Genomic DNA, 13,639 nt, shown 5'->3' on the forward strand with positions numbered 1-13,639 from the left:
AAAAACTGTTCTTTGCTTTACTGAATTGTCTTGGCACTCTTGTCAAAAACCATGTGACTATGGATGTATGATTTACTTATGAGTGCTCAATTCTACTCCATTGATCTATATGTCTATCTTTATGGTAGTAGCATGCTGTCTTGATTATTGCACTTTTGTAGTATGTCTTGACATCAAGAAGAGTGACTTCTCTAACTTTCTTTTTTGAAGATGGGTTTAGTTTTTCTGAGTCTTGCATCTCCAATGAATTTTAGGATCAACTTGCCAATTTCTTTTTTTTAACCTTTTATTTTTTTGTTGAAGTATAGTTTATGTACAATATTATATAAGTTACAGGTGTACAATATAGTGATTAACACTTTTTCAAGGTTATAATCCATTTATAGTTATTATAAAATATTAGCTATATTCCCAATGTTGTACAATATATCCTTGTAGCTTATTTTATACATAATAGTTTGTACCTCTTAAAAAAAGGAGTTGGAATTTTGATATAATTGTGTTGAATCTGTAGATTAATTTGGGGAATATTGGTATCATACCAATATTAAGTCTTCTAATCTTGGAACTTGGGATGTCTATTTATTTGTATTTTTTAAAATCAGCTTTATGAGGTAAATTGACATATAAAATTGTAAGATACTTAGAGTGTACACTGTGGTGATTGGATATACATGGTGAGAAGATTCCTCCCATCTAGATAATTAACACATACATCAGCTTTCTCTCTTTTTTTGGTGAAAAAATTTAAGTTCTATTCTCTTAGCAAATTTCAATGATATGGTACAGTGTCATCAACTGTAGTCACCATGTTTTGCATTAGATCTTCAGATCTTATTCATATTATAGCTGAAAGTTTGTACCCTTTATGCAGCCTCCCTGCCAACCACTTTTCTACTCTCTGTTTCTGTGATTTTTGACTATCTTTTTAGATTCCACATATGATACCATGAGGTTTTTGTCTTTTTCTGTAGGGCTTATTTCACTTAGCATAATGCCCTCAAGGTCCATCAGTGTTGTTGCAAATTGTACTATTTCCTCCTTTCTCAGGGCTGAATAGTATTCCATTATATATATATATATATATATATATATATATATGTACACACACATATATATGTATGTGTATATATATACATATATATGTATGTGTATATATATACATATATATGTATGTGTATATATATAACACATTTTCATTATGTGTTCACCCATTGATGGACAAAGGTTGTTTGCATATCTTGGCTATTGTGAATAATACAGTGAACATGGGTGTTGTATAAGAGGAGAAAAGGTTAGCAGTCCCCTCGACAAGGATGGAAGAGGGCTTGCACAGCAACAGGGATGCAGAGGGCAAAGCGGAGACATTCCTGGACAGAGGGTTGGTGCCGACCAGCACTCACCAGCCTGAGAGCCTTGTCTGCCTGCCTGCTGGGGCAGGTGGGGGCTGGGAGCTGAGGCTCTGGCTTCAGAAGTCAAATCCCAGGGAGAGGACTGGGGTTGGCTGCATGAACACAGCCTGAAGGGGGCTAATGCACCACAGCGAGCCAGGAGGGAGTCCAGGAAAGAGTCTGGAACTGCCGAAGAGGCAAGAGACCATTGTTACAGGTGCGCGAGGAGAGGGGATTCAGAGTACCACCTAGATGAGTGCCAGAGAGTGGTGCGAGCCGCAGCTATCAGCGTGGATGCCAGAGACAGGCACAAGATGCTAACACTGCTGCTACAGTCACCAAGTAGCCTGTGTGTGCAAGCACAGGTCACTATCCACACCCCCGCTCCTGGGAGCCTGTGCAGCCTGCCACTGCCAGGGTCCCATGATCCAGGGACAACTTCCCCTGGAGAGCACACGGTGCACCTCAGGCTGTTGCAATGTCATGCTGGCCTCTGCTGCCTCAGGCTTGGCCCACATTCCATACCCCTCCCTACCCCCAGTCTGAGTGAGCCAGAGCCCCCTAATCAGCTGTTGCTTTAACCCCATCCTGTCTGAGCGAAGAACAGATGCCCTCAAGCGAGCTACATGCAGAAGCAGGGCCAAATCCAAAGCTGAACCCCAGGAGCTGTGCAAACAAAGAGAAAGGGAAGTTTCTCCCAGCAGACTTAGGATCATCAGATTAAATCTCCACAATCAACTAGATGTACCCTATATCAGTGGAATACCTGAATAGACATTGAATCATCCCAAAATTGAGGCAGTGGACATTGGGAGCAACTGTAGACTTGGGGTTTGCTTTCTGCATCTAATTTGTTGCTGGTTTTATGTTTATCTTAGTTTAGTATTTAGAGTTTATTATCACTGGTAGATTTGTTTATTGATTTGGTGGCTCTCTTCCTTTTTTTTAATATATAGATATATTTGTTTTTTTCCTTTTTCCCTTTTTGTGAGTGTGTATGTGTATGCTTCTTTGTGTGATTTTGTCTGTATAGGTTTGCTTTTACCATTTCTCGTATGGTTCTGTTTGTCCGTGGTTTTTTTACTTTTGTTTTGTTTTGTTTTGGATAGTTTTTAGCACTTGTTATCATTGGTGGATTTGTTTTTTGCTTTGGTTGCTTTCTTTCTTTTTTCTTTTCTTTTTATTACTTTTAAATTATTTTATTTTATTTATTTTTTTTGCAGTACGCGGGCCTCTCACTGTTGTGGCCTCTCCCATTGTGGAGCACAGGCTCCGGACACGCATGCTCAGTGGCCATGGCTCACGGCTCATGGGCCCAGCCGCTTCGTGGCATGTGGGATCTTCCTGGACCGGGGCACGAACCCGCGTCCCCTGCATCGGCAGGCGGACTCTAAACCACTGCACCACCAGGGAAGCCCTAAATTTTTTATTTTTAATAATTTTTTTATTTTAATAACTTTATTTTATTATTTTTCTTTCTTTCTTTTTATCTACCTTTGCTTCTGAGCCGTGTGGCTCACAAGGTCTTCGTGCTCCAGCCAGTGTCAGGCCAGAGCCTCTGAGGTGGGAGAGCTGAGTTCAGAACATTGGTCCACCGGAGACCTCCTGGTTCTATGTGATATCAAACAGCGAAAGCTCTCCCAGTGATCTCCATCTCAGGTAAAACCCAGCTCCACCCAACGACCATCAAGCTACAGTGCTAGACACCCTATACCAAACAACTAGCAAGGCAGGAACACGACCTCACCCATTAGCAGAGAGGCTGTCTAAAATCATAATGAGGTCACAGACACCCCAAAACACACCACCGGACGTGGTCCTGCCCACCATAAAGACAAGATTCAGCCTCATCCACCAGAACACAGGCACCAGTCCCCTCCATCAGGAAGACTACACAACCCACTGAACCAACCTTACCCACTGGGGGCAGACACCAAAACAGTGGGAACTATGAACCTACAGCCTATGAAAACCTACAGCCTGTGAAAACCTACAGCCTGTGTTTACTACGCCAAACACAGTAATTAAGTAATTACTTAATTAAATAATTAAGCAAAATGAGAAGACAGAGAAGCACACAGCAGATGAAGGAGCAAGGTAACAACCCACCAGACCAAATAATTGAAGAGGAAATAGGCAGTCTACCGGAAAAAGAATTCAGAGAAATGATAGTAAACATGATGCAAAATCTTGGAAATAGAATGGAGAAAATACAAAAAAGAACTAAAGAGCAAACAAACAATCATGAACAATACAATAAATGAAATTAAAAATTCTCTAGAAGGAATCAATAGGAGAATAACTGAGGCAGAGGAACAGATAAGTGACCTGGAAGATAAAAGAGTGGAAATAACTACTGCAGAGCAGAATAAAATGAATTGATAAAGAAAAAAGAATGAAATGATTTGAGGACAGTCTCAGAGACCTCTGGGACAACATTAAATGCACCAACATTCGAATTATAGGGGTCCCAGAAGAAGACAAAAAGAAAGGGACTGCGAAAATATTTGAAGAGATTATAGTTGAAAACTTCCCTAATATGGGAAAGGAAATACTCAATCAAGTCCAGGAAGTGCAGAGAGTCCCATACAGGATAAATCCAAGGAGAAACACGCCAGGACACATATTAATCAAGCTATCAAAAATTAAATACAAAGAAAAAAATATTAAAAGCAACAAGGAAAAACCAACAAATAACATACAAGGGAATCCCCATAAGGTTAACAGCTGATCTTTCAGTAGAAACTCTGCAAGCCAAAAGGGAGTGGCACAATATATTTAAAGTGATGAAAGGTGAAAATCTACAACCAAGATTACTCTACCCAGCAAGGATCTCATTCAGATTAGATGGAGAAATTAAAACCTTTAGAGACAAGCAAAAGCTGACAGAGTTCAGCACCACCAAACCAGCTTTACAACAAATGCTAAAGGAACTTCTCTAGGCAGGAAATACAACAGAAGGAAAGACCTACAATAACAAACCCAAAACAATTAAGAAATGGTAATAGGAACATACATATCAAAAATTGCCTTAAATGTAAATGGATTAAATGCTCCAACCAAAAGACATAGACTGGCTGAATGCATACAGAAACAAGACCCATATATATGCTGTCTACAAGAGACCCACTTCAGACCTAGGGACACATACGATGGAAAATTGAGGGGATGGCAAAAGATATTCCATGCAAATGTAAATCAAAAAAAGCTGGAGTAGCAATTCTCTTATCAGACAAAATAGACTTTAAAATAAACACTATTACAAGAGACAAAGAAGGACACTACATAAGATCAAGGGCTCAATCCAAGAAGAAAATATAAGAAGTGTAAATATTTATGCACCCAACATAGGAGCACCTCAATACATAAGGCAAATACTAGCAGCCATAAAAGGGGAAATCGACAGTAACACAATCATAGTAGGGGACTTTAACACCCCACTTTTGCCAATGGACAGATCATCCAAAATGAACATAAATAAGGAAACACAAGCTTTAAATGATACATTAAACAAGATGGACTTAATTGATATTTGTAGGACATTCCATCCCAAAACAACAGAATACACTTTCTTCTTAAGTGCTCATGGAACATTCATCAGGATAGATCATATGTTGGGTCACAAATCAAGCCTTGGTAAAGTTAAGAAAATTGAAATCATTTCAAGTATCTTTTCTGAGAATAATGCTATGAGACCAGACATCAATTACAGGAAAAAATCTGTAAAAAATACAAACATATGGAGGCTAAACAATACATTACTAAATAACCAAGAGAGCACTGAAAAATCAAAGGAGAAATAAAAAAAAATACCTAGAAACAAATGACAATGAAAATACGATGACCCAAAACCTATGGGATGCAGCAAAAGCAGTTCTAAGAGGGAAATTTATAGCAGTACAATCCTACCTCAATAAATAAGAAACATCTCAAGTAAACAACCTACTCTTACAGCTAAAGCAATTAGAGAAGGAAGAACAAAATAACCCCAAAATTAGAAACAGGAAAGAAATCATAAAGATCAGATCAGAAATAAATGAAAAAGAAATGAAGGAAACAATAGCAAAGATCACTAAAACTAAAAGCTGGTTCTTTGAGAAGATAAACAAAATTGATAAATCATTAGCCAGACTCATCAAGAAAAAGAGGGAGACTACTCAAATCAATAGAATTTGAAATGAAAAGGAGAAGAAATACTCCTATTGCAGAAATACATAGTATTATGAAAGATTACTACAAGCAACTCTAGACCAATAAAATTGACAACCTGGAAGAAATGGAAATTAAGAAATTAAGAAATTTAAGAAATTCTTAAAAAGCACAACCTTCTGAGACTGAACCAGGAAGAAATAGAAAATATAAACAGACCTATCATAAGCACTGAAATTTAAACTGTGATTAAAAAGCTTCCAACAAACATAAGCTGAGGACCAGATGGCTTTACCGACGAATTTTGTCAAACATTTAGAGAACAGCTAACACCTGTACTTCACAAACTTTTCCAAAATATAGCAAAGGAAGGAACACTCCCAATCTCATTCTACAAGGCCACTATCACCCTGATACCAAAACCAAAGATGCCACAAAGGAAGAAAACTACAGGCTAATATCACTGCAAAATCCTCAACAAAACACTAGCAAACAGAATCCAACAGCACATTAAAAGGATCATACACCATGATCAAGTGGGGTTTATCCCAGTAATGTAAGGATTCTTCAATGTATGCAAATCAATCAATGTGATACACCATATTAACCAACTGAAGGAGAAAAACCATATGATCATCTCAATAGATGAGAAAAAGTTTTCAACAAAGTTCAATACCCATTTATGATAAACACCCTCCTGAAAGTAGGCATAGAGGGAACTTACGTCAACATAATAAAGGCCATATATGACAAAACCATTGGCAACATCATTCTAACTGGTGAAAAACTGAAACCATTTCCTCTAAGATTAAGAACAAGACAAGGTTGGCCACTCTCGTCAGTATTATTCAACAAAGTATTGGAAGTTTTAGCCACAGCAATCAGATTTGAAAAACAGTTAAAAGGAATCCAAATTGGAAAAGAAGTAAAGCTGTCACTGTTTGCAGATCACGTGATACTATACATAGAGAATCCTAAAGATGCTACCAGAAAACTACTAGAGCTCATCAATGAATTTGTTAAAGTAGCAGGATACAAAATTAATGCAAAGAAATCTCTTACTTTCCTATACACTAATGACGAAAAATCTGAAACTAGAAATTAAGGAAACACTCCCATTTACCACTGAAACAAAAAGAATAAAATACCTAGGAATAAACCTACCTAAGGAGACAAAAGACCTGCATGCAGAAAACAATAAGACACTGATGAAAGAAATTAAAGATGATATAAACTGATTGAGAGATATACCATGTTCTTGGATAGGAAGAATCAACATTGTGAAAATGACTATAGTACCCAATGCAATCAACAGATTCAATGCAATCCCTATCAAACTACCAATGGCATTTTTCACAGAACTAGAATAAAAAATTTCACAATATTTATGGAAACACAAAAGATCCCGAATAGCCAAAGCAATCTTGAGAAAGAAAAACAGAGCTGGAGGAATTAGGCTCCTGGACTTCAGACTATACTACAAAGCTACAGTAATCAAGACAGTATGGTACTGACACTATAACAGAAATATAGATCAATGGCACATGATAGAAAGCCCAGAGATAAACCCACACACATATGGTCACCTTATCTTTGATAAAGGAGGCAAGAATATACAATGGAGAAAAGACAGCCTCTTCAGTAAGTGGTGCTGGGAAAACTGGACAGCTACATGTAAAACAATTAAATTAGAACACTCTCTAACACCATACACAAAAATCAACTCAAAATGGATTAAAGACCTAAATGTATGGCCAGACACAATAAAACTCTTAGAGGAAAACATAGGCAGAACACTCTATGACATAAACCACAGCGAGATCTTTTTTGACCCACCTCCTAGAGTAATGGAAATTAAAACAAAATAAACAAATGGGACCTAATGAAACTTAAAAGCTTTTGCACAGCAAAGGACACCATAAACAAGACGAAAAGACAACCCTCAGAATGTGAGAAAATATTTGCAAATGAAGCAACTGACAAAGGATTAATCTTCAAAATATATAAGCAGCACATGCAGCTCAATATTGAGAAAACAAACAATGCAAACCAAAAATGGGCAGAAGACCTAAATAGAGATTTCTCCAAAGAAGATATACAGATCACCAACAAACACATGTAAGGATGTTCAACATCACTAATTATTAGAGAAATGCAAATCAAAACTACAATGAGGTATCACCTCACACCTATCAGAATGGCCATCATCAAAAAAATCTACAGACAATAAATGCTGGAGAGGGTGTGGAGAAAAGGGAACCCTCATGCAATATTGGTGGGAATATAAATTGCTACAGCCACTATGGAGAACAGTATGGAGGTTCCTTAAAAAACTAAAAATAGAACTACCATATGACCCAGCAATCCCCCTACTGTGCATATACCCTGAGAAAACCATAATTCAAAAAAGTCATGTACCACAATGTTCATTGCAGCTCTATTTAAAATAGCCAGGACATGGAAGCAACCTAAGTGTCCATCAACAGATAAATGGATAAAGAAGATGTGGCACATATATACAATGGAATATTACTCAGCCATAAAAAGAAATGAAATTGAGCTATCTGTAGTGAGGTGGATGGACCTAGAGTCTGTCATAGTGTGAAGTAAGTCAGAGAGAGAAAAACAAATACCGTATGCTAACACATATACATGGAGTGTAAAAGAAATGGTTCTGGAAAAACGTAGGGGCAGGACAGGAATAAAGATGCAGACATAGAGAATGGACTTGAGGACACGGGGTGGGTAAGGGTAAGGTGGGACGAAGTGAGAGAGTGGTATGGACATATATACACTACCAAATGTAAAATAGCTAGCTAGTGGGAAGCAGCCGCATAGCACAGTGGGATCAGCTCGGTCCTTTGTACCACCTAGAGGGGTGGGATAGGGATATGGGGACATATGTATATGTATAGCTGATTCACTTTGTTATAAAGCAGAAACTAACATGCCATTGTAAAGCAATTATACACCAATAAAGATGTTTAAAAGAAAAATACAGTGAACATGAGAGTACAGATATCTCTTCAATATTTTGTTTTTATTTCCTTTGGATATATACCTAGGAAAAGTATTGCTGGATCATACGGTAGTTCGATTTTTATTTTTTTTTGAGAAATAACATATTGTTTTCCATAGTGTCCACAACCATTTACAGTTCCTTTTCTTTGTGTCCTTGTAAACCCTTGTTATGGCTTTTCTTTTTGATGATTGCCATTCTAACAGGTGTGAGGCAATTATCTCATTGTGGCTTTGACTTTCATTTCCCTGATTATTAGTGATGTTGAGCACCTTTGCATGTACTTGTTGGCCATTTGGATGTTTTCTTTGGAAAACTGTCTATTCAGATCCTCTGATTTGTTTTTTTTTGGTTTTTTTTTTGGCGTTATGCAGGCCTTTCACTGTTGTGGCCTCTCCCATTGTGGAGCGCAGGCTCAGCGCCCATGGCTCACAGGCCCAGCCGATCCACGGCATGTGGGATCTTCCCGGACCTGGGCACGAACCCACGTCCCCTGCATCGGCAGGCGGACTCTCAACCATTGCGCCACCAGGGAAGCCCTCTGCTCTTTTTTTAATTGGACTTTTTTCCTGTTAAGTTTATAAGTTCTTTTTCTGTTTTGGCTATTAACCCCTTATCAGATATATGGTTTGCAGATATTTTCAACTAGTCCAGTAGGTTGCCCTTTCATTTTCTTGGTGGTTTTCTTTACCGTGCAGAAGGTTTTTAATTTGATATAGTCCTACTTGTTTACTTTTTCTTTTGTTGCCTTTGTTTTTGGTGTCGAATCCAAAAAATCATTACGAAGACCACTGTCAAGGAGCCTACCGCCTATGTTTCTTTTAGGAGTTTTATGGTTTCAGGTCTTACATTCAAGTGTTTAATCCGTTTAGAGTTGATTTTTGGATATTGTGTAAAATAGGGGTGTAAGTCTCCTTTATTTCAACAGTATTTTGAAATTTTCAGTGTTCAAGTAATTTCTTCTCGAAAATTTGTTAGTATTTTCTATGGTGTTGCAAAGTGAATTGTTTTAGTAATTTCATTTTCAGATTTTTCATTGCTAGTGTATAAAACACAACTTTTATATATTGTTCTTGTATCCTGCAACCTTGCTAAACTCATTTACTAATCCTATCAGTTTTTCAGTTGGTTTGTAAGAATATTCTCTATACATTAATTTTTATAGATTGAATCAGCTTTATATTCCTGTGACTAACCCATGTGGTCATTGTGTATATAATTTTTTATATGCTGCTGAAATTAGCTTGCTATTATTTTGTTGGAGATTTTTGTATCTGTATTCATAAGGGATACTGATCTGTAATTTTGTCTTACTGTGATGTCATTGCATGGTTTTGGTATCAGGGTGATACTGACCTTAGAGAATCAGTTGGGAAGTATTTCCTCTTTTTTTTTTTTTTTTGGAGGAATATATATAAAGTGATGGTATTAATTCTTCTTTAAACATTTGGTAGAAGTCATTAGTGAGGCTGTGTGGTCCTGGGCCCATATTTGTTGTAACTTAAAAAAAAATTGATATGCAATCTTTTTCTGTTCTGTATCTATTCAGATTTTCTACTTTTTCTTGAGTCGGTTTTGGTTGTTTGTGTTTTTCTAGTAATTTGTCCACTTTCATCTATATGATCTATTTTTTTGTAAGCAGCTTATCCCCTTGTAATCCTTTTTATGTAGGTTGGTAGCAGTGTTCCCTTTTTAATTCCTTATTTTAGTAATTTGAGTCTTCTCTCTTTTTGTAATTGGTTAGTCTAGCTAAAGATTTAGTGTTTTTGATATTTTCCATGAATGAATTTTTGTTTTCATTGATTTTCTCTCGTTTTTCTATACTCTATTTCTGCATGTCTTACATTTAGCTTGCTTTTGTTTTTCTAATTTTTTTTTTTTTTTTTTTTGGTGGTATGTGGGCCTCTCACTGTTGTGGCCTCTCCCATTGTGGAGCACAGGCTCTGGACGCACAGGCTCAGCGGCCATGGCTCAGGCCACTGTTGTGGCCTCTCCCATTGTAGAGCACAGGCTCTGGATGCACAGGCTCAGTGGCCATGGCTCACGGGCCCAGCCGCTCCACAGCATGTGGGATCTTCCCAGACCGGGGCACGAACCCGCGTCCCCTGCATCGGCAGGTGGACTCTCAACCACTGTGCCACCAGGGAAGCCCTGTTTTTCTAATTTCTTATGACAGAAAATTAGGTTGAGATCTTTCTTTTTTAAACTGTAGTAAATGCCTTTACCACTATAAATGGTATAAATTTAAATGGTATAAATTGTATAAATTTACTCCCTCAAAGCACTTCTTTTTCTGTATCCCCTAAATTTTAATATGGTTTTGTTTTCCTTCATCTCAAAGTATTTACTCATTGGTTATTGAAGAGTGTGTTGTTTTATTTCTAACATATTTGTGAGCTTTCCAAATTTCTTTGTTATTTATTTCTAATTTCTTTATATCATGGTTGTAGAAACATATCTTGTATGATTTCAATCCTTTTGAATTTATTAGGACTTATTTTTGGGGCTAGTATATGGCCTATAATGGAGAATGTTGCATGTGCACTTGAGAAGAATATGTATTTCTGCTGTTGTTGGGCAGAGGGCTCTAAAGATGCCTGTCCGATTTAGTTCAGTAGTCCCCAAACTTTTTGGCACCAGGGACCAGTTTTGTGGAAGACAATTTTTCCACAGACCGGCTAAGGGGGGATGATTTGGGGATGATTCAAGGGCATTATACTTATTGTGTACTTTATTTCCATTATTATTACACTGTAATATATAATGAAATAATTATACAGCTCACCATAATGCAGAATCAGTGGGAGCCCTGAGCTTGTTTTCCTGCAACTAGATGGTCCTATCTGGGGGTGATGGGACACAGTGACACCCAAAGTGTGTTGCTTATGTCCAGTCTACTCCATAAGACGCAGCTTGTCACTTGGCACTCACTGATAAAGTTTTGATATGAGCTTGCAAGCAATTGATTTACTATGGTCTCTGTGCAGAGACCATACATTAGTTCTATGCTAATAATAATCTGTATTTGCAGCCACTCCCCAGCCTAGCATCACCACCTCAGCTCCATCTCAGATCATCAGGCATTAGATTCTCATAAGGAGCATGCAACCTAGATCCCTTGCATGTGCCTTTCATAGTAGGGTTTGTACTCCTATGAGAATCTAAGGCCACCGCTGATCTTACAGGAGGTGGAGCTCAGGTGGTAATGAGAACAATGGGGAGCAGCTGTAAATACAGATGAAGCTTCACTTGCTCACCCGCTGCTCACCTTCTGCTGTGTGGCCTGGTTCCGGTACCGGTCTGTGGCCCCGGGGTTGGGGATTCCTGGTTTAGTTGGTTTATAATGTTGTTCAAGTTGTCTGTTTCTTGGCTGATCTTCTGTCTAGTTTGATGCATTATTGAAAGTTGAGTATTGAAGTCTCCAACTATTATTTTTGAACTGTTACACCCTTTAATTCTGTCAGTTTTTTCTTCTTGTATTTTGTGGCTCTGTTCAGCATGTATATGTTAGTGATTGTTATGTATTCTTGAAGGATTGTCAATTTTATCATTATAAAGTGTCATTCTTTGCCTCTAGTAATAATTTTTATCTTAAAGTCTGTTTGGTCTAACATTGATATAGCCTCTTCACCTCTCTTTTGGTTTCTGTTTGCATGGTATATCTTTTTCCATCCTTTCACCTTCAACATGTTTGTGCCTGAATATGAAGTATGTCTATTGCAGATGTCTTTTTGAATGATTCTGTTAATCCATTTTGCCAGTATCTGTCTTTTAATTGTTGTATTTAATCCATTTACATTTAATGTAATTACTGATAAGGAGATAACGAATGACTTATTTCTTCTACTTTGCTACTTGTTTTCTATATGTCATTCTTTTGTTTCTTAATTCCTTATTATTTTCATTTGCATTCAATACTTATTTACTTTGTACCATTTTAATTTTCTTTTTGTTTCCTTTACACTTTTGAGTTATTTTCTTAGTGGTTGCTGTGAGGATTACCATCAATTTCTTTCTTTTTAAAAAATTTCTTAATATATAGCAGTCTAGTTAGGATTTTTATCAGCATAATTTCAATAGTATACAAAATTTTGCTCCTAAATTCCTGGAACCAGTAAACCTCCCAGTATTTGCTAAGAGGCTCTCTGTGTGTGTTAGGGCAAACCTTTGACACTCAGCTGGGTAGCCGACAGCTCTTTCTTAACCTTTACTTCCTGTGTGTACAGAACCTCAAGGTCAGCTAGAGGTGAGAACCTAGGTCCTTCTTAGACCTTCTTTGAGCGTGCACACATTTCTATACATGTGTGAGTTCTTCTGGATTCCTAGGGAATATGTTGGAGTCTTTCAAAACTGTATGGGCATCTCATTTCATAGTTTTTATTTTATTTATTTATTTTTTATTTTTTTAATTTTTTTTTGCGGTATGCGGGCCTCTCACTGTTGTGGCCTCTTCCGTTGCGGAGCACAGGCTCCGGATACACAGGCTCAGCGGCCATGGCTCACGGGCCCAGCCCAGCTACTCTGTGGCATGTGGGATCTTCCTGGACCGGGGCACAAACCCGTGTCCCCTGCATCGGCAGGCGGACTCTCAATCACTGAGCCACCAGGGAAGCCCCATAGTTTTTATTTTTAAGCTTTTGTTTAGTCTATTGCTTGACTCAGATGTTATTCACTGTCTTAGGCAGCTATGAAAGTAAAACATTTTCGTGTAATTGTTTTCCATAAATGCTCCTGAGGGAAGGGCTTTTCACATTAGGTAAGTTCCAAGTCATTCAACTTCAGACAGACTGTTAAGTGGGGTCTCCCAGGGAACTATTAGACAGATAAAATAATGTGAACATTCTTTGGGACTAAGGCTTCAAAAAAGTTGCAGTTCCATTCTCTTTCTTCTGGTGGCTACAAGGTTGCACTAATAATGTGGGCTGTTACTTATCAAAGCTACTGCAGAGCAACATATTAGGAGATGGAACTAGAGGAAGTTAAAACACTTGTTCAAGGGTCAGATATAAAATGCATTTCTTGTAAATAGCATATAGTTGGGTCTTGCTTTTTTAATACAATGCCTGCCTTTCAATTGGAT

General features: G+C 37.7%; 1 protein-coding gene and 1 pseudogene across 10 annotated transcripts in view; both read left to right on the forward strand.

Moving 5' to 3' along the window:
* Positions 1-13,639, forward strand: part of NOL4 (nucleolar protein 4) — a 395,149-nt gene that overhangs the window by 57,556 nt on the left and 323,954 nt on the right. The gene's annotated exons all lie outside the window — the stretch shown is intronic.
* LOC114902242 lies at positions 1,273-1,330 on the forward strand (annotated as a pseudogene).

This window comes from Monodon monoceros, unplaced genomic scaffold (assembly GCF_005190385.1).
Source record: "Monodon monoceros isolate NGI ecotype Baffin Bay Population unplaced genomic scaffold, NGI_Narwhal_1 Super_Scaffold_1, whole genome shotgun sequence".
NCBI classification, from domain to species: Eukaryota; Metazoa; Chordata; class Mammalia; order Artiodactyla; family Monodontidae; genus Monodon; species Monodon monoceros.